The 19,812-nt window shown below is 38.0% G+C and overlaps 1 long non-coding RNA gene across 1 annotated transcript in view; it reads left to right on the forward strand.

Moving 5' to 3' along the window:
- The first annotated feature begins 370 nt into the window (after window positions 1–370).
- Window positions 371–19,812, forward strand: part of LOC140624289 (uncharacterized) — a 55,077-nt gene continuing 35,635 nt past the window's right edge. The window contains exon 1 of the long non-coding RNA XR_012023774.1: window positions 371–433. This is a non-coding gene — a long non-coding RNA (uncharacterized lncRNA). The remainder of the gene's footprint in view (window positions 434–19,812) is intronic.

A 19,812-nucleotide genomic window follows, 5' to 3' on the forward strand; every position in this document is an offset into this window, starting at 1 on the left:
TCAAACCGAATCATGTTTAGAATTTTTAAATTCGTTCTTTCATTCATTCACGGATTATTTATTGAAGGTCGACTCTGTATAAATCACTCTTCAGGGATCGGAGAAAGATTTAGTGAACAAGGGACTAGATGTTTCCAGGTGCTAATGTTTGTCATGATCCTACAATGTTCAGGGAGTCAGAATGAAAATAATATTTGCATTTATATAATGTATTGGAAAGAAATATGTGTTCCTTAAGAAAAATGTTAATAGATATTCGTGCATTTCCATATTTTAAGGTTCCTCCATTTGCAACTTTTCCACATATGCCCGCGAGGTGATCACTTACAGTGTTGCTGAGGCACAGATTTTTTTTTTTTTTTTTTTTTTTTGAGGCACAGATTTGAATTTAAGTTGCTGCAAAACACGTGAGCTGCAACAAGTAAATGATCTGGTAAGTGAAGTTAGCTGGCTGCCACAAAGCACATCACAATTTGACTCTGTAATTCTCTACTTATTGTTAAGTGTGAATGTAATAATTCTTGTGAAGTTATTTGGTTTTGGAATCTTGGAGTAAATTTATATCCATTGTTTCCACGTTTAAGAGAGTTTTAGGATATATCATTTCGTAAGCTGAGATTATTTTATGCTTTTGGTGATTCATTGCCTCTTTTTTAGTTTTTCACTTAGCATTTTTATTAAACCTTTTTTGGAAAGTTTAAATGGTAGCAGTGGAAGGATAAGAATGTCTATCAAAGATTTTTTTTTCTTCTTTTTTTTTTGAGGTTGTTGATGGGTCAAAGCTATAAAAACTTTATAAGGAGTGAGCAGAGTGAGGAGTAACATTGGGGTTGGCGGTACTGATCAGGGTAAAGGAATCCCATGGAGAAGATCTAACAGGACCAGAATCACTGCTCAAAGGAAGGTCATTACCCAGGAATAAAAGAACTCGAACTTGCGTTTTTCTTCTTTTGTTTCTTTTTGTTTTTAATGCAGGAGATCATGTTCCATGTTGGTAAGACATACAAGATATTAATTATTCCGAGAAAAAAGGCCGTGTCGTTTTATTTAGAATGGTTTATTTTGTTCAAGTTCTTAAAGTTTACCCAAGGAAGGGGAAGGTTGAGTAGTTTTTTTTTTTTTTTTTAATACTGGTTGTCACTCTTTGGCCTCAGACTCTTCAATCATTTTTCGCTGCTGTTACAGTGAAGTCCAACGTCCCCAGTGTGGACTGGGAAGCCTTCCACGGTAGAGCCCATGGTGACTGGTCTAGGCCTGTGCTTCGCAGTGCACAGTGACAGTTCTCTCTGCTGTGCTGTTTCAAGCCGCTGCGACTTGGCTGATTCTTTCCCCATCCTGCCCTCCTGGGAGCGAATCACTCAGGGAAGATTTCCTGGGTGATAGGACACCTTAGCAGAAAAATAGCTTACTCAAAGAGTTCTCAAGCTCTGGAGTTTGGAGAGTACTCCAGAAGCTCGCTTGTTGGACTACAGATTCCTAGGTTTCCAGGAAATTTCAGATTCAGCAGGCCTGGGAGGTGAACCCCAGAAGCAGCATTTTTAGCAACCACTACAGGGGATTCGATGCAGGCGGTTCATGATCACGCTCTGGAATAACCTGCCTTACAAGATGAGGGGCCCTCAGAGAGGCAGGAAAGAGTCTGGATAACGGAATAAAATGGCATTCCAGGCGCAGGAACACCTTGAACAAAGCCATATAAAAGCGGTGGTATGCTGGAGCTCGCTCATACTGGCTTGCCAAAGTTGGCAGCTAAATCTTCAGGAATTTTGTGTGCTGCTTGTTAAACGCAGCCATTATTAAAATTAGATTTATATGAATTTGCAATTAAACAGATCACATTAAAAGCATCAGTAATAAACAGAAAACTCATCACTTTCTAATTATTTCACCACATTCACTATTATCTATGCTTTGTTAAGGTTACTTATGTCTGTTGTGTCTGTGTGGTGGGACCGCTACGTAATTATGTGCTGCTGGGAATGTCTTCCTAGGTCCATCTTCAGTGACTCCATGCCGGTAGCTTGGCGTAGGCCGTAACAGGAGTATTTGCTGTTTAGGAATGAGCAAATGTTACAAACCAGGTTCTACCTACATCCCCTTCTCCCCCAGGCCTATTTATACCGCTTCGCTGCATAAGGAGTGAAAACAGGAATTGGTTATATCTCGTAAAATATAAGCAGTGTGATACTTCTGGAATTTCCACTGGATGTAGCTAACTATGGAACTCAGGAAGCAGGCATTGCCGTGTCGCAGTGTGCTTTGTGACCCAGTTTTGAGACACACGGACTTCATTCTATTGATGACGGGAAACCATTGTGTCAGGTTAGGCTGTAGAGTGCTTTCATCAGATTTGTTTTGAAAAGGGGGCTCCGCGGAGGATAATTTTGAAGCTGACAAAACCGAAGACCAGGAGACCATATCCATTTAAGCATTGGTGATGAATTGGACCATGGTATTGGGGAAATATTTAGAAGTTAAATTTGATAATGATTAGGGAGATCGTGAGAAAGAGGCAAGGGTCATGTACGACTGACATCTCCAACCTAGATGACTGGGTGGGTGACGATAACAAGCCAGTGAGATAGAGAATCCAAGACTAAGAAGAGCAAGTCAAGATGAGGAAAATGATGTTTACACTAGAGATTTGTTGTTAGATATGTTAAATCTCCTTATCGCACTTCCCAAACTTTTTCATGTTATGACACCTGCAGAGAATGATAATGTGGCATATGAGCTAAAAGGAAGAGGCTACTTAAGATTAGATGGAACCGAGTTCTGGGTTCTAGTCTCCTTGGCTCCTGCTCTGATTGGATCAAAGCTGAAGAGATCCATATGGTGACCCACATATTACCCGGGGGGACATGTTTCATTTCAGAAGCTTCCATATTATACTCATTATCGTCTTGTATCTCTAAACTCATAAGCAACACCAGGAAAGGGCGTTGGGGTGAACGTGCATGTGTGGGAGTGTATGTTTGTGTTACATAATACGATTCATGTGGTCAAACGCTCACAGAGCTCAGTTAAGTTACACATTTAATATTGATGTGACCCGCTGGAAGGTGAGAGAGTTGAGAATGAGACACATAAATTAAGACTCTAGCATTTCTTTCAAAATTAGAGCAATTGCAGTCACTCTGATTGAGGTTTCTGTCACCACCACTATAGCCTTGTGTTTCTTTGTTATCGCTGAAAAGAAGGAGGAAAATGCAATTGAGAATTGAGTTCCCTTAATCTAATTGGGAGTGCAAAAGGAAGCAAGTTAATGTCTTTTTTTTCCCCAGATAATCTTAATTGGCAATTATAGTACAAAGAAAATTGAATATTTTTAGTAGAAATTGAGAGAGGAGACTGCCCAAGTTCTGGCCTACAGCCAGAAGACTTCTAACAGTAAGAAATACCTAAATGTCTATATCCTTTAAGGCCTGAGAAAGTTGTTATTTTTATTTACGATAACGTACCAGCGCATATGACTTTATTTTCTTTCTCAGACCCATATCCAGTTAAATCTATGCTTGTCATCATATTTTTGTATGCTAAAAATGAAGAAGTAGCATCCCTGGAATGTTATTCTGTATTTATGGCAGCCATGAGATAAACTATATGATAAAATAAAAAGATCCAGGTTGGTATAGAAACAGTATCCACATGAGTGTTACGTAAAAATTAAAAACCATTTCATCCTTTTGGAGCTCCCAGGTTGGGCAGGAGGAGACAAGCACACCGGCAGTGTGGTGGTAGTATAAATACGGCAGGTGCAGAGTGTGAAGGAGATGCTCTTTACTCCCGGAGCCTGAGAGGAAGGCAAAGGGGAAGGCCAGGGAGGTAGTGTGAGTGGGGACCAAGTCTTCCAGGCACATGAGGGCATCAGAGAACACTGTTCCTGTGGCATTTCAGGTGGTGCTATATTATTAGGTTTTATGAGACGATAGAATGGGAGATGGGATAGGCAAGCAAGGACCACAACATGGAAACCAGGAAAAATTGCTGAAAGTTTAGAGCTTAGCCTGAAAACAAATGGAGACCCATTGGGAGATCTTATAAGGGGACAGATAAGAATAGTTTTGAGATTCTTTCTTTCTTTCTTTCTTTCTTTCTTTCTTTCTTTCTTTCTTTCTTTCTTTCTTTCTTTCTTTCTTCTTTCTTTCTTTCTTTCTTTCTTTCTTTTCCTTCTTTTCTTTCTCTTCTTTCTTTCTTTCTTTCTTTCTTTCTTTCTTTCTTTCTTCTTTCTTTCTTTCTTTTCCTTCTTTTCTTTCTCTTCTTTCTTTCTTTCTTTCTTTCTTTCTTTCTTTCTTTCTTTCTTTCTTTCTTTTCTTTCTTTCTTTTCTTTCTCTTTTCTTTCTTTCATTTTGAGTTTTAGAGAGGATCCTTCATCAGGGATGTGGAGAATAGAGAGGAGGGGGGATGACCGAGGTAGCAGGGCAGGAGACCAGTTGAGGGACTTAGTAGTCCAAGTGAAAAGTCCTGTAAACCTGAATTTAAGCAATGGCAGTGTGGGTATTGAAGAAGGGAGGGATTCAGACCTGTTTAGGAAAGGGAGTTTAGAGACTAGTTGAGAAAATGAGACAGAAGGGGCAAATCGAGATTCATTTGGTCTAATGTGTTGGGTACATAGTGGTACTTTTTCCTGGCAGAGACGATAAAGCAGTTGAGCACATTGCAGTGCGTTACACTGATTGCCATCACTACCAAAGCCTCTATGTCTAACGACATCTTGTCATCACCAAGATGACGTCTTATGAGAAGTTAATTATGGATGTCACATGACTGGAATAGTGAGAAGACAAGAAAATTAATTTTGCATTTCTGATGAGAAATGAACATTTCTACGAGGAAATATATGTAAATACTTAAGGTAACAAAGGTGTTGCTGCTGCATATTATTTTTTTTATAGCTACAACTTCTTCTACTTGGAATGACCGAATAAAAAGTGGTGCAATATAATGAGGTATTCGATAAATTAGGCCAGTTTAGTTATGTGAAGAATAGATGTTAAAACAAGGGTAGGTTTTACTTAACAAGGTGAACTGTAGGAGATAAAAGTAGTTTTACTTGTAATTTTGAAATCTGTATGCCCTGCACCATTTTCATATTTGTGATGTATTGGACATCTTCTGGCCATTGCTAGTGATTGCTAAGGAGTGGAGAAATTAAATAAATCTTCTCAACTTTACTGTCAAAGTTATGCACATGTAGCTTAAAAAGTTGGGAAAATATGTAGATGATGATAGATGTACTGTGGCTGTAATGCCTACCCTAACACAGTAGGCCCGTGACACGTTTCTTCAATTTGTGATCTCATTTAAAATATGTACAGAAGATACTAGAGTGAATCCCTTGTTCGTATTGGGAACCAATGAGTGAGGAATAAAAGCAACTTTTTTGTTGGTTTCTAATCATTGCATATTTCATTGAATGGATTTAAAAAAATATTATTGTGAAAGCATAATTTTTTTTTTTTTTGCTAAAAATGGTCATGTTTACTTTACATTTTGGACCCAGACCATTTTTCTTTTTCTTATGAACACACGGGGTTAGAAACCAGGATGTTCTTCATTAATTTTGATAAAATGTCAGAAATGTTATATTTTAAAAAGTCGGCAGTCTGTAGTTATGACTGCCAAGGTCAATGCAAACACATTACAAAGATTAACAAGGAAAATCGCACTAAAAACTTACACAGAACTTTTTCTGTGTAAGAGCTGTGAAAACCTGAAGCCTAATGATATGTCAGCCTACTCTTATAACAAACGGGCACAGGATGCCTTTAAAGCAACGGGATGTTGGTATGAAGTAATTACTGAGAAGCAAGTTGAGGTGTTAAGTTTGATACTTGGGTCTCTCCTAGCTGGTCCAATTTGCCTCCATGGTAACCGTTGCTACTTCTCCAGCCTGACTACCATCCGGCTCTCAACATTTCCTTTTAATGAGAGATCTTCTTTGGTTGGGTGCAATTTCACTTACCACCATTTAGTTGGATTTTTTAAGCAAAATAATTCAATGCTTAATTATATGTAAACTGTTGATCTTCAGGGTATTGATCTATGGAGAAGTTTATGTTTAGAATTGGATTTCTGGCCCCTTTCACTTTATGCCTTTTACTGGACTATGTATTCAGTTAAAAAAAATTTCACATTAGCTTTGAACACCTTAGAGAAAACAACCACGTAACGGTCATGACATCAGTATTATGAGTTACTGGGTCCAAATTTTGCCTCAGAAAGCTGAGAGGACAAAGAGCCATGAAGAATATTATGTTAATTTTTCATACTCACCTATTCAATGTTTTCCTTCTTTAATAAAATATCAATAAAATTTTTATATTTATATAATTTATATTTTATAATTTATAATTTTTCTCTCACACTTTCCCCAGATATTGAAAAATAATTACATGCTTTTTTTTTTTTTTTTTTTTTCTGTGAGAAGAACCTGGACTTCGGAGGTAGATAATGTGCACTGTGAGTCTTGCCTTTGCCACGTACCACTGTAGCCTCTGGTTAAGTTACTCAACATCTGTTTTTCACCATCCTCATCTGCATCGTTAAGAGCAATCACATTTGTTCTATCAAATGATATGCATGACAGTTCCTAGCACAAAGTAAGAAGTGAGAACATGTTACACAAAAGGTAGCTTTATTTTTACAAAAATTTATAGTTTATTTGTTTTTTTAAGTAATCTCCATACTCAATGTGGGGCTCAAATTCCAGACCCTGAGATCGAGAATCGCATTCCCTCCCGAGCCAGCTAAGCACCCCTAGCTCTATTTTTGTTCTAAGGATAGGGAAGAGTTCTGATTATCTAGGGTTCTTCAGAAATCTTTGTGTTCTATCCCAATTTTATATTATTTTTACTTAATTTTACTTAATTTCAAATCACAAAAAATGATTTGAAACCATTGATGAACACAACAGTAAGTATTACAAATTTTTTACAAGGAAAATGGTGGTTCTCCTTTTGAGGTCTTACATGAAATTCAAGAAAGTATTGTGTGACGCTGTTAAACAGGAATTAAAATATAATAAAGTGGTGCATGCAATATTCAGTCCTGAGAGCATTTTTTTCTCTAGAAATATATAAAATCATGAATTTGAGTATTTTTATTACTATTATAAAAGTAAAACATGTGCTACATGATGCAAAAAAAGAATTGAGAACACTCATTGCCTATGCTCCTACGATCGAAAGAGAAATGACATTTAAATTCAGATCAATGTGAAGGGAATTTCAATTCTGTACAAGTAAAGAAGAAAAGTCTTTTTCCACTGGCTCAAAAGCTCTACATAGGAAACTTAAAAAGATTCAATTTTTTCACAGTAATTGAATGGCCATGTAATTTCGGTTTTTACCCTATAACTACAAAAGTGAACCTTGGTTATGGGATGGAAAAAACTGAAACTATTTAAGTTTTACTTCTACCCATTTTCTCCTTCCACAGGCAATTATATAAAATGTATTTTTATGTTGCTATGGAAGAAAATGCAGTATTAACTTTTTTGCAATATTAAATATTTATTCAATGCAATATTATATATAAAATATATTCTAATTCTATTAATTTAATTAGAATAGAAAATAGTTCATGTAGAATATATAACAAAATTTTTGAGGGGCTTGGAAAGTAAAGGAGAAAAAGCTCTTTAGACTAAATAATATTTGTTAGTAAAGAATACTGTCGGTATCTAAATAGAGGGAATAAACGTATTGAAGTCTATTCTTGCATATCTTACAATAATTATGGTATCCTGCACTGCACTCTTGAGCTTCCCTGAAAAATTCCTTTATGTGCCATTTTTTTTTCCTTTTTTTTAAATGGAAACACCATCTATTTGTTTGCTTAAATCAGAAATATGTGTTACTTTAACCCCTTCCCCTCACCTCACATCCTAGCAATCAAGGCTGTTAATCCTGCCCCCTCTCAAAAACTTTTCCAGGCTTATTCACTTCTCTCCATTTCCACCGCCATTGCCCTAATCTGATTCGACTTTTTGGCAATTATGAGTAATGCTGTTAGGACCATTCACGCTCACATGTTTGCATGACTATGATCTCGTTTCCTTAGGTGTAAACCTAAGGGTAGACTTGCTGTGTCATATGGTTATAACTATGTGTTGAGCATTTTAAGAAACTGTCAGGCTATTTTATTCTAGAAAGATTGCACCAGTTTGCATTTCCACCAGTCAAGTATGGGGATTCCAGGTTTTCCCACATCCTCACCAATACTTGTTACTGTTTATCACAGCCGTGCTCGCAGGTGTGGAATGGCAGCTCTTTATGATTTTGATAATGATGTTGAGCATCTTTTCATGTGCTTATTGGATACTCACGGATCTTTGGAGAAATGTCTCAGTAGGGCCTTCCTCCCACCTTTCTTAAAAATAAGCCCCATGCCCAGCAGAGTCCAAACCAGGCTTAAACTCAACCCCGAGATCAAGATCTGAGCTGAGATTGAGTCCGATGTTTCGCTGACTGAACCACCCAGTAGCCCCAAAGTAGGGCTTAATTCTTAAATGTGAGTGGTCAACCAAGGCTCTCGAGGGATAGAGAAAAGCCTAATCCACAAGAATTGAGATAAACATATAGAAAAAAATGACCCTAGGAAAGCAGTAATAATTCAGGAGGCAGAAATAAGCAAAGAAAACACACTGTGATAAGCAGCCTCCGAGACATGTGAGATCTACGACAGCCACAAGAGGATGCACAGCAAAGACTGTTTTCCTGAAACTTCTCCAACGGGGGAGAGGTGAGCTCGGAGACATGCAGCTGGGGGTGGAAGAGGCTCGGGACCCAGAGCATGTGCTTTCCAGGTAACGCGTGGGTTAGTGGGTAGTTTCTTCATTACATCCTGTTGGGGATGAGCTCATCTTGTACTTTGAGGTTTTTCTTTTGTAGGACATGGTTATTATTTTCTGTCCTTGAAACAGAGAAATACATCCTGTATTAATGTTAATTAGTCAGATAATAAGCATGTTTTGGCTTAAAATGTAAAATTTATAAAAGTGAATATTGGGGACGCCTGGATGGCTGAGATGGTTAATTGTCTGACTCTTGGTTTCGGCTCAGGTCACGATCTCTGGGTCCTGGGATCGAGCCCCACATTGGGCTCCATGCTCAGCAGGGAGTCTGCTTGAGATGCTCTCTCTCTCTCTCCCTCTCTCCCCCCTCCCCGTCTAAAAAATAAATCTTTAAAAAGCAAAAGTAAGTTGGGTACTGACTGCACATGAAGACCTTGAATGATGGAAGAGTCCTCAGCGTTGATAATGGCCTAATGGAGAGGGACTGGTGATGATTAGTCTTTATCTGCTGGTCTGGTAGTAGAGAAGGGGGCAGAGCCTAACTCAGGGCTTGGACTCTTGTGGGACATTAACTTGTTTGATCATAAGATGCTTAAATACCGGAGAGAGATAATGGGGTGTTTGTCCTTCCTGTTTTCAGGCTTCCCCTCTGAGCCCCCATTCACGAATTTCTCCCGGTCACTCAGCTAGCAGTAGAAGGGCTGAGAACCTAGGGGTGTGGGTTAGTTCCTACGCTCTTAGGACTCTGTTGCTTGATTTTGAGGAAAAGCAGCAGAACGATTTGAACTTGGTAGCCATTCGGGGGCTTTGTCTTGGTTTAAGAGCGTTCGTTTAACACCATCTGTGGCTGACGTCCGTCCCCTGTGGAAGAACGTCTACCCTAAAGCCAGCAGCAGAGAGTGGGAGAAAGGGCAATCGATTCCTCTTTGCTCTTTTTCTTTTCATTCCCTACGCACAATTAATAGGCCTTTCCCCCTGTTTAGTGCCTGCTAGTATTAAGTGAACTTGGGGGAAATAAAAGGGAGCTCTGTAAGGTAAATCAGATTTCCCGCTCTATGGTAGTGACTCCAGGCCCCCCAGCATCAGGGGTGTCTGTTGGCCAGAGAGCGTGTGTATAGCTATTAAAGAACTAAAAAGAGAAAAAAGGAAACGCCTGACTTTGGTGTATAAAATTAATACTAATGATCGTTATCAATAAAAGTAATGAAAACTGGGTATCACCTGTGGATAATTACCTTCCGTGTAACAATGATGATGAGTATCATTAATATCTGTCAAATTATTCCTGTAGATTTTATTTGATTACAACACTAAATCATGTTCAGCCTTGCCCAGGTTCGTGGGTTCGCTCTCTGAAGTCTTAAACTGGAATATCCCATTCTCTCATCATCATCATCTCCTGTCCTGCGTAGTTAAGCATCTACAGCGAACTCATTTTAATTCTTTGAACCTGAGTTTGTCCATCAGTAAAATGCACGGTGTTAGGAAGGGTTAGTATAAGAACTAAATACCATGTGGCTGGAGTGCTTGGTAGAGGCAGGCCCATTGCTGACGTATGGACGTGTCCTCCTCCATTTCCCCCATTTTTTTTAGGTCTTCAGACTCTTGACCCTTCAAGTTTACCTCAGTTCCTCTCTTGCCTTTATCCCTGGGCTCCTCCTCTCCCTGCCCTTCTTACAAATTACTTCATATTTTATGTAGTGGGACTTCTCTCTCCTATGCCTGAGTGCTCAGCGCAGGAAAGAAAATTACATGTTGATGGATTGGACCCCCTACAAGTTCAGTTTCTATATTATTTGAACTCTCAATCCCCTTTATCTACCCTTTGCATTTTCTTTGTTGCGTTCCCTTTCGTTTGCACTTACTTATTGTTTCCGAAGTGTGTGTCTTCTGAGAATCCTCCATCCAAGGTTCACACCTTATTTTTCTCCTGTGGTTTGAACATGTCCCTCCCTCCCCAAAAATTCATATGTTGAAATCCTAACCTCCAAAGACGCTGTTACTGGAAGGTGAGCTCCTGGGAGGTGCTTGGCTCCTGAGGGTAGAGCTGACTTCTAAATAAGAAAACTGTCTTTTGTGCCTGAATTATCTATACATTTTCTAGAATGACCTCCGAGTAACACCAAGATTGTGCTTCCTCGCCTTATAAAGAAGGATAATGGAATTAAGTTTGTTTTGGCCTTTTCTAAACGTAATGTATTCATAACAGTTGTGATTACCGAATTTGAGATAAAAGAAAGGCTGATCCATCAAAAGAAAAGTAATCTTTTAAATTTAATTATGTATAAGGAAGAAGATTAATATAAATACACTTCAGTGATCGTGTGGCTTTCAAGTTAAAGGAAACATGCTCATGTTTATGCATAAATACTGGTACAATATCTATCCATAAAATGATTTTCTTCCAAGGTTTCATCAGTCAGGGGTAATAATAGTACGTTATAATATAAATAAGAAGTCCTCACAGGTTTTCAGAGGCACTGTTCATAATACGTCCTTATTCCCAGGGTGATCTTTGACTACGTCCTTATAAATTAATTGCGTATTGTAACTTAGGAGAGCATTCTGCTCTTCCAGTCTGCGAGCGCTGATTAACATAATGCATTAGCCAGAGCTGTTAGCTTCATTACCATGGCAGGGATAAATTGACTACATTTTAAAACCTGCACTGATGAGAAAACTTTAAAGGTGCAGCCAAGAATGTCTTCTGGCCCCACTTCCAACATAATCCTGGCAAAACGGTAAAGTTGCTGTAGGGACTGGAAACTGAAGCCTGGAGGAGAGGCTGTTCCGGGGCACCCCAAAAATACACTCGCCTTCGCAGTGAGATAATCAGCGTTTTGGTTATTATACACGTATTAATCAGGAGAGCTCAAGGTTTCTCTTGTCTGAAAGCCACCGCTTTAACAGGAAAGAGCCTTCCTTGGCCTTATGCTTTCCACCCGGCAAGTGTCTGCCTACCTCTTTAGTGACCGTGGAGCTCATTTCACAGTCCCAGTCATGGAAAAATACTGCAGACTCTTATCTATTAGCCAGAAACTACATTAGTTCTTATGGCCTACAGTCTTCTGGGAAAAAAAACCAAAGGAACTATGGTATTCTGAAATGCAAGCTTGCGAGATTCACTGAAGATCTTCACCTGCCTTGGCTCTAGGTGCCCCTTTGAGCCCTAAAGACAATTAAATCTACCCTTTCAGGATCTCACAGGTTGTCTCCATTTGCACCTTGACAGCTCTCCTAATGAGTCTCAGTATCTCAGCTTCCATGATAGACGTCACCCTATACCATGTGGACATAGCTAAAACTGCCAAAGTAATACTCTCAGAATTATCACCGCAAGGGAAACTGAAAATATTTATAACTGAATGAAAATGAAAGTACTGCATGTCAGTGTTTGCAAGGCAATGTTAAAATGATGCTTAGAGAGCAATTTAGAACCTCAGTTATATTTACTGAAAAGGGCAGAAAGCTATGCGTTGTCAAGAATCTAGAAAAGAACAGGGTAAACGGCCAAAAAAGTAGAATAAAGCAGTATGAAGATATGAGTAGGAAAAAATCACATAGAAATATTTTTAAAATAATAAGTTAAAAAAACCCAAAGACAGTTATTGGAAAAAATTAGTCTGTATAAATTCTAGGCAAGAATGATCAAAGAATGAAGAGAAAAAGCACAAGTAAATAACAGTTGTGCCACAAAAAGGCAACATGACCTGAAATATATTAAGATTAAAAAAAAAAAGTCTTAGGAGAAGTCTATGAACAATTTTATGCCAAAACTGTCAGAACTTGAAAAAATAGATAATTTTGTAGTAAATATAAATGAAGATATTTGATCAAATAATAGAAATCCAAGAAAATCAATGAAAGTTAAATGAATTGAATTAGTAATCAAAATCTGACTCAGCAAAAGACACTACACCTAGATGGTCTTCAAGATAAATTTTATCAAGCTTCCTGGAAAAGTATATTTCTTTTTTATATATGTGATATTTTAATTGAGATATAATTTACATATAACTGTAATTTTAAGATGTATAATGTATAGATTTGATACACATATATTGCAGTATGATTTCCTCTGTATCATTAGCTCATGCCTCCATAACCTCATATTATCACCTCTTTTTTGTGATAAAAATATTCAATATCTAACCTCAGCAATTTTCAGGGATATAATATTTTGTTATTAATGAAAATCACATTGCTTGGCATTAGAACCCCAGAACTTATTTGTCTTCTGACTGCAAGTTTGAAAAACATATTTGTAATATTTTTATGAATATATACACACAAATGTAGGTGTATATATATTTTTTCAGGGTGTAGGAACAGAGAAAATCATTCAGGTAGTTTTATGAGGTCGCTATTACTTCGGCACAAAAACAGAGTAATTATAGTGCAGATAAATAAAATTGTAGACTAATCTCACTTATGAGTTGAAATAGATTCTAACTATATACTCGCAGATCAAGTTCAGCATTATGTAAAAATGAATATATCTCAACCCGATAAAACATAACAAAATGCAAGAAAGTTTCAATATCAATAGATTGAGGAGGGTGAGGGATCACTTCTATAAGTGTAGAAAAGTGCCCTCTCATCAAGTGCCCATCACCCGGTTACCCCTTCCCCTCAGCCACCTCCCCTCCAGCAGCGTTCAGTTTGTTCCCTAGAGCTAAGAGTCTCTTGTAGTTTGCCTCCTTTTCTCTTTTTCTTATTTTATTTTCCTTCTCTTCCCCTATGTTCCTCTCTTTTGTTTCTTAGATTCCACATGAAAGTGAAATCATATGGTATTTGTCTTCTTCTGACTTATTTCACTTAGCATAATTCCCTCTAGTTCATCCACATCTATGTAAATGGCAACATTTCCTTCTTTTTGATGGCTTGGTGATATTCATATATATATAAATATATATACACACACATATATAATATGTATATATAATCACATCTTTATGCATTCATCTATTGATGGACATCTGGGCTCATTACATAGTTTGGCTATTGTGGACATTGCTGCTATAAACATTGGGGTGCAGTTACCCCTTTGAATGGGTATTTTGGTATCCTTGGGTAAATACCCCAGAGTGCAATTGCTGGGTGGTAGAGTAGCTCGGTTTTTAACTTCTTGAGGAGCCTCCACACTGTTTTCCACAGTGGCTGCACCAGCTTGCGTTCCCACCCAGTGTAAGAGGTGTCGCCTTTCTCTGCATCCCACCAACATCTGTTTTTTTTTTTTTTTTTTTTCCTGAGTTGTTGATCTTATCCATTCTGACTGGTGTGGGATGGTATCTCATTGTGGTTTTGCTTATATTTCCCTGATGCTTAGGGATGTTGAGTATTTTTTCATGTGTCTGTTGGCCATTTTTAAAAATATTTTATTTATTTGAGAGAGAGTGAGCATGCATAAGTGGAGGGAGGAGCAGAGGGAGAGGGTGAAGCAGACTCCCCACTGAGCAGGGAGCTTGACACAACGGCACAGGGCTTGATTCCAGGACCTTGAGATCATGACCTGAATCAAAAGTGGATGCTTAATCTACTGAGCCACCCAGGTGCCCCTCTGTTAGCCATGTATACGTCTTCTTCGGAGAAATATGTCTGTTCATGTCTTTTGCCCATTTCTTGACTGGATTTTTTGTTTTTTGGTTGTTGTGATTGGTAAGTTCTTATAGATTTTGGATATTAGCTCTTTATCTGATACGTTGTTTGGGAATATTTTCTCCCATCTGTAGGTTGCTTTTTAGTTTTGTTGATTGTTTCCTTTGCTGTGCAGAAGCTTTTTATCTTGATGAAATCCCAGTATTTTGCTTCCCTTGCCTCTGGAGACCTGTCTAGGAGGAGGTTGCTATGCCCCACATCAGAGGTTGCTGCTTGTGTTCTCCTCCAGGATTTTAACAGATTCCTGTCTCATATTTAGGTCTTTCATCCATTTTGCATTTATTTTTGTGTGTGGTGTAAGAAAGTGGCTCCATTTCATTCTTCTGCACTTGGCTGCCCAATTTCTCCCAACACCAATTTTTGAAGAGGTTGCCCTTTTTCCACTAGATAATTCTTTCCTGCCTTGTCAAAGATGAGTTGACCATAGAGTTGAGGGCCCATTTCTGGGTTCTCTGTTCTGTTCCATTGATTTCTGTGTCTGTTTTTGTGCCAGTGCCACACTGTCTTGATGATCACAGCTCTGTAGTACAGCTTAAGTCAGGCATTATGATGCCCCCGGCTCTGGTTTTCTTTTTCAACATTGCTTTGGCTACTTGAGGTCTTTCCGGGTTCCTTACACATTTTAGGATTATTTGTTCCAGCTTTGTGAAAACTGCTGAGGGTATTTTGATAGGGATTACATTGAATGTGTAGATTGCTTTGGGTAGTACAGACATTTTAACAATATTTGTTCTTCCAATCCATGAGAATGGAATGTTTTTGCATTTGTGTCTTCCTCAAATTCTTTCTTTTTTTAAAGGTTTTATTTATTTATTCATGAGAGACAGGGAGAGGTAGAGACATAGGCAGAGGGAGAAGCAGACTCCCAATGGGGAGCCTGACATGGGACTTGAATACAGGACCCCAGGGTCACAACCTGAGCCAAAGGCAGATGCTCAATCACTAAGCCACCCAGGCGTCCTCTCAATTTATTTCACAAGTGTTCTATAGTTTCCAGAGTATAGATATTTTACCTCTTTGGTTAAGTTTTTTCTTAGGTATCTTACAGTTTGTGATGTCATTGAAAATGGGATCAATTCTTTGATTCTCTTTCTGCTACTTCATGGTTATTGCATAGAGATGTGACAGGTTGCTGTGCATTGATTTTAAATCCTGTGACTTTGCTGAATTCCTGTATCAGTTCTAGTAATTTTTTAGTGGAGTCTTGGGTTTTCTACATAAAGTATCATGTCATCTGCAAGGAGTGAAAGTTTGACTTCTTTCTTGATTTGGATCACATTTCTTCTTGTTGTCTGACTGCCGAGGCAACGGCTTCCAAGACTATGTCGAATAACAGTGGTGAGAATGGACGTCCCTGTCGTGTTCCTGACCTTAGAGGAAAAGCTCTCAATTTTTCCCCATTGAGGATGATATTAGCTGTGGGTCTTTTGTATATGGCCTTTATGATGTTGAGATATATTCCTTCTGTTCCTACATCAAGGAGGATTTTTATCAAGAAAGGATGTCGTATTTTGTCAATGCTTTTTCTGTATCTATTGAGAGGATCATATAGTTCTTGTCCTTTCTTTTATTAATGTCATGTACACATTGATTGATTTGCAAACATTCAACCACCCCTGTAGCCCAGGAATAAATCCCATGTGATGGTGGTGAATAATCTTTTTATTTTTATTTTTTTTTGAATAATCCTTTTAATGTACTGTTGGATCCTACTTGCTAGTCTCTCGTTGAGAGTTTTCACATCCATGTTCATCAGGGATATTGGTCTGTAATTCTTTTTAGCTCAGTCTTTATCTGGTTTTGGTATCAAGGTAATGCTGGCCTCATAGAATGAGTCTGGAAGTTTCCTTCCATTTCTGTTTTTTTTGGAACAGGTTGAGAAGAATAGGTATTAATAACACTTCTTTAAATGTTCCGTAGAATTCCCCTAGGAAGCCATCTGGACCTGGACTCTTGTTTGTTGGGAGATTTTTGATGACTGATTCAATTTCTTGACTGGTTGTGGCTCTGTTCAAGTTTCGTTTTTTCCTGTTTCAGTTTTGGTAGTTTCTATGTTCCTAGGAATGTGTCCATATCTTCCAGATTGCTCAATTTGTTAACATATAACTACTCATAATATTCTCTTATAATTGTTTGTATTTCTGTGGTGTTAGTTGTGATTTTTTTCCTCTCTCAGTCACGATTTTATTTATTTGGGTCCTTTCTCTTTTCTTTTTGAAAAGCCTGGCTAGGGGGTTACCAATGGTGTTCATTCTTTCAAAGATCCAGTTCCTGGTTTCATTGATCTGTTCTACTGTTGTTTTATTATTTTTTTTTAATTTCTGTATCATTGATTTCTGCTCTAATCTTTATTATTTCTCTTCTCCTGCTGAATTTAGGCCTTATTGGCTGTTCTTTCTCCAGTTCCTTTAGGTGTAAGGTTGAAACCTTTCTTGTTTCTTGAGGAAGGCCTGTGTTGCTATAAGCTTCCCTCTTAGAGCTGCCATTGTTGCATCCCAAAAGTTTTGAACTGTTGTGTTTTCATTTTCATTTGCTTCTATGTTTTTTAAAAAACTCTTCCTTAATTTCCTAGTTGACCCATTCACTCTTTAGTAGGATTCTCTTTACCCTCCAAGTATTTGTGGTCCTTCCAATTTTTTTGTTGTGGTTAACTTCAAGTTTCATATCATTGTGATCTGAAAGTATGCATGGTATGATCTCAATCTTTTTGTACTGGTTGAGTCCTGATTTGTGACCTAATATGTGATCTATTCCAGACAATGTTTCATGTGCACTTGAAAAAGAATATGTATCCTACTGCTTTAGGATGGAATGCTCTAAATATATCTGTGAAGTCCATCTGGTCCAGTATGTCATTCAAAGCTCTTGTTTTCATATTGATTTTCTGCTTAAATTATCTATCCATTGTCGTGAGTGGGGTGTTAAAGTACCCTACTATTGTATTATTATCGATGAGTTTCCTTGAACTTGTTATTAATTGATTTATATATTTAGCTGCTCCCAAGTTAGGGGCATAAATATTTACAATTAGATCTTCTTGTTGGATAGACCCTTTTATTATGATATAATGTCCTTCATCTCTTATTACAGTCTTTATTTTTTAAAAATTTTTATTTATTTATGATAGTCACAGAGAGAGAGAGAGAGAGAGAGAGAGAGGCAGAGACACAGGCAGAGGGAGGAGCAGGCTCCATGCACTGGGAGCCCGATGTGGGATTCGATCCCAGGTCTCCAGGATCGCACCCTGGGCCAAAGACAGGCGCTAAACCACTGCGCCACCCAGGGATCCCTTATTACAGTCTTTATTTTTTTTTATTTTTTTATTTTTTTTATTATTACAGTCTTTAAAGGTTAAAAATCTAGTTTGTCTGACATAGGGATGGCTAGTCCAGCTTTCTTTTGATGTCCATTAGTGTGATAGATGGTTCTTTGCCCCCTCACTTTCAATCTGCAGGTGTCTTTTGGTCTAAAATGAGTCTCTTGTAAGTAGCATATCAATGGGTCTTATTTTATAATTCATTCTTTTTTTAATTTAAAGATTTTATTTATTTGACAGAGAGAGAGAGAGAGAGAGAGAGAGAACTTGCCCAAGAGGAAGAGTGGCAGGCAGAGGGAGAGGGAGAAGCAGACTCACTGCTGAGCAGAGACTCTAATGTAGGACTGGATCCCAGGACCCTGGGATTGTGACCTGAGCCAAAGGCAGATGCTTAGTTTACTGAGCCACCCAGGTGCTTTTTTTTTTTTTTAATCCATTCTAATGCACTGTGTCTTTTAATTGGAGCATTTAGTTCATTTGCATTCAAAGTAATATTGAAAGATATTAATTTAGGGCCAACGTATTATCTGTAAATTCATTGTTCCTGCAGATTGTCTTTGTTCCTTTCTGGTCTTGTTACTTTTGGGCTCTTTCTGCTCATAGGTTCCCCTTTAATATTTCTTGCAGGGCTGGTTTAGTGATCATGAATTCCTTTAGTTTTTCTTTGTCTTGGAAACTCTTTATCTCTCCATCTATTCTGGATGATAACCTTGCTGGGTAAAGTACTCTTGGCTGCATATTTTTCCCATTTAGCACCTGAATATGCTGAATCATGCCAGTCCTTCCTGACCTGCCAGGTCTCTCTGGACAGGTCTGCTGCTAACCTTATGTGTTTGCTTTTGGAATTAAGGACATTTTGTCTTGTGCTACTTTCAGGATTTTCTTCTTTTCCTTGTAATTTGCAATTTTCAGTATAATATGTCATGGTGTCAACCTATTTTTGTAGATTTTGAAGAGAGTTCTCTGTGCCTCTTTGACTTGTTTGCCTGTTTCCTTCCTTAGATTAGGGAAGTTCTCAGCTATAATTTGTTCAAATACACCTGCCCCCTTCCCCCCCCCCCCCCCCCCCCCCCCCCCGCTCTTGTTCTCCTGGGACTCCTGTAATATGAAATCACTGAGCTCCCTAAGTCTACCTTCATGTTCTAATAGTTTTCTTTCCCTCTTCTTTTCAGCTTCATTATTATCCATAATTTTTTCTTCTATATCACTGATTTGCTCTTCTGTCTCATTCCTCCTCATTTTATGGCCTCCACTTGAAACTTCATCTTGGTTATAGCATTTTAAATTTTGGCCTGACTAGATTTTAGTTTTCTTATCAGATAGTAAAGGATTCTCTCATGTTTTCTATGCTTTTTTTCAAGCCCAGCTGGTATCTTTATAATCATTCTGTTAAATTCTAGTTCAGGGGCACCTGTGTGGCTCAGATGGTTAAGTGTCCATCTCTTGATTTCAGCTGAGGTCATGATCTCAGGGTCATGGAATCGACCCCTACATCAGGCTCTCTGCTCAGCAGGAAGTCTGCTTCTCCCTCACCTTCTGCTCCTCCCACTCCTCATGCTCTCTTTCTTACTCTCTTTCTCTCAGATAAAATCTTAAATAATTTTAGTTTGGACATCTTACTTAAATTCATTTTGATGAGTACTACCTCCTATTCTTTCTTTTGGGTTAGATTTCTCCATCTTCTCATTTTGGCCGGAAAAGAAAAGAAGAAATAAGGGACAAAAAAAAAAAAAAAAAGAACAATAACAAGAATGAAAAAACAAAAAACAAAAAACCTTAGATTCTGGGTGTCTTTTGGTCTGTTTAAAATAAACTAGATCCCAAAATTAGGAAGAAAATATATAAATAAAATGCAATGAAAGGAGACAAAAATTTAGAAATCTATATGAAAATAAAAGTTAAAAAGAACTGGAAAAAATAAAGTAACTGAGACAATAAAAGACTGAGGAATAAAAATACAAGGAATGCTGTATAGCGTTTTCCCCTGGAGCTGAAGCTTTGCAGCCCTCTTTGACCAGCAAACTTAGTGTGAGCAAGTTGG

This window comes from Canis lupus, chromosome 34 (genome assembly GCF_048164855.1).
Source record: "Canis lupus baileyi chromosome 34, mCanLup2.hap1, whole genome shotgun sequence".
Lineage (NCBI taxonomy): Eukaryota > Metazoa > Chordata > Mammalia > Carnivora > Canidae > Canis > Canis lupus.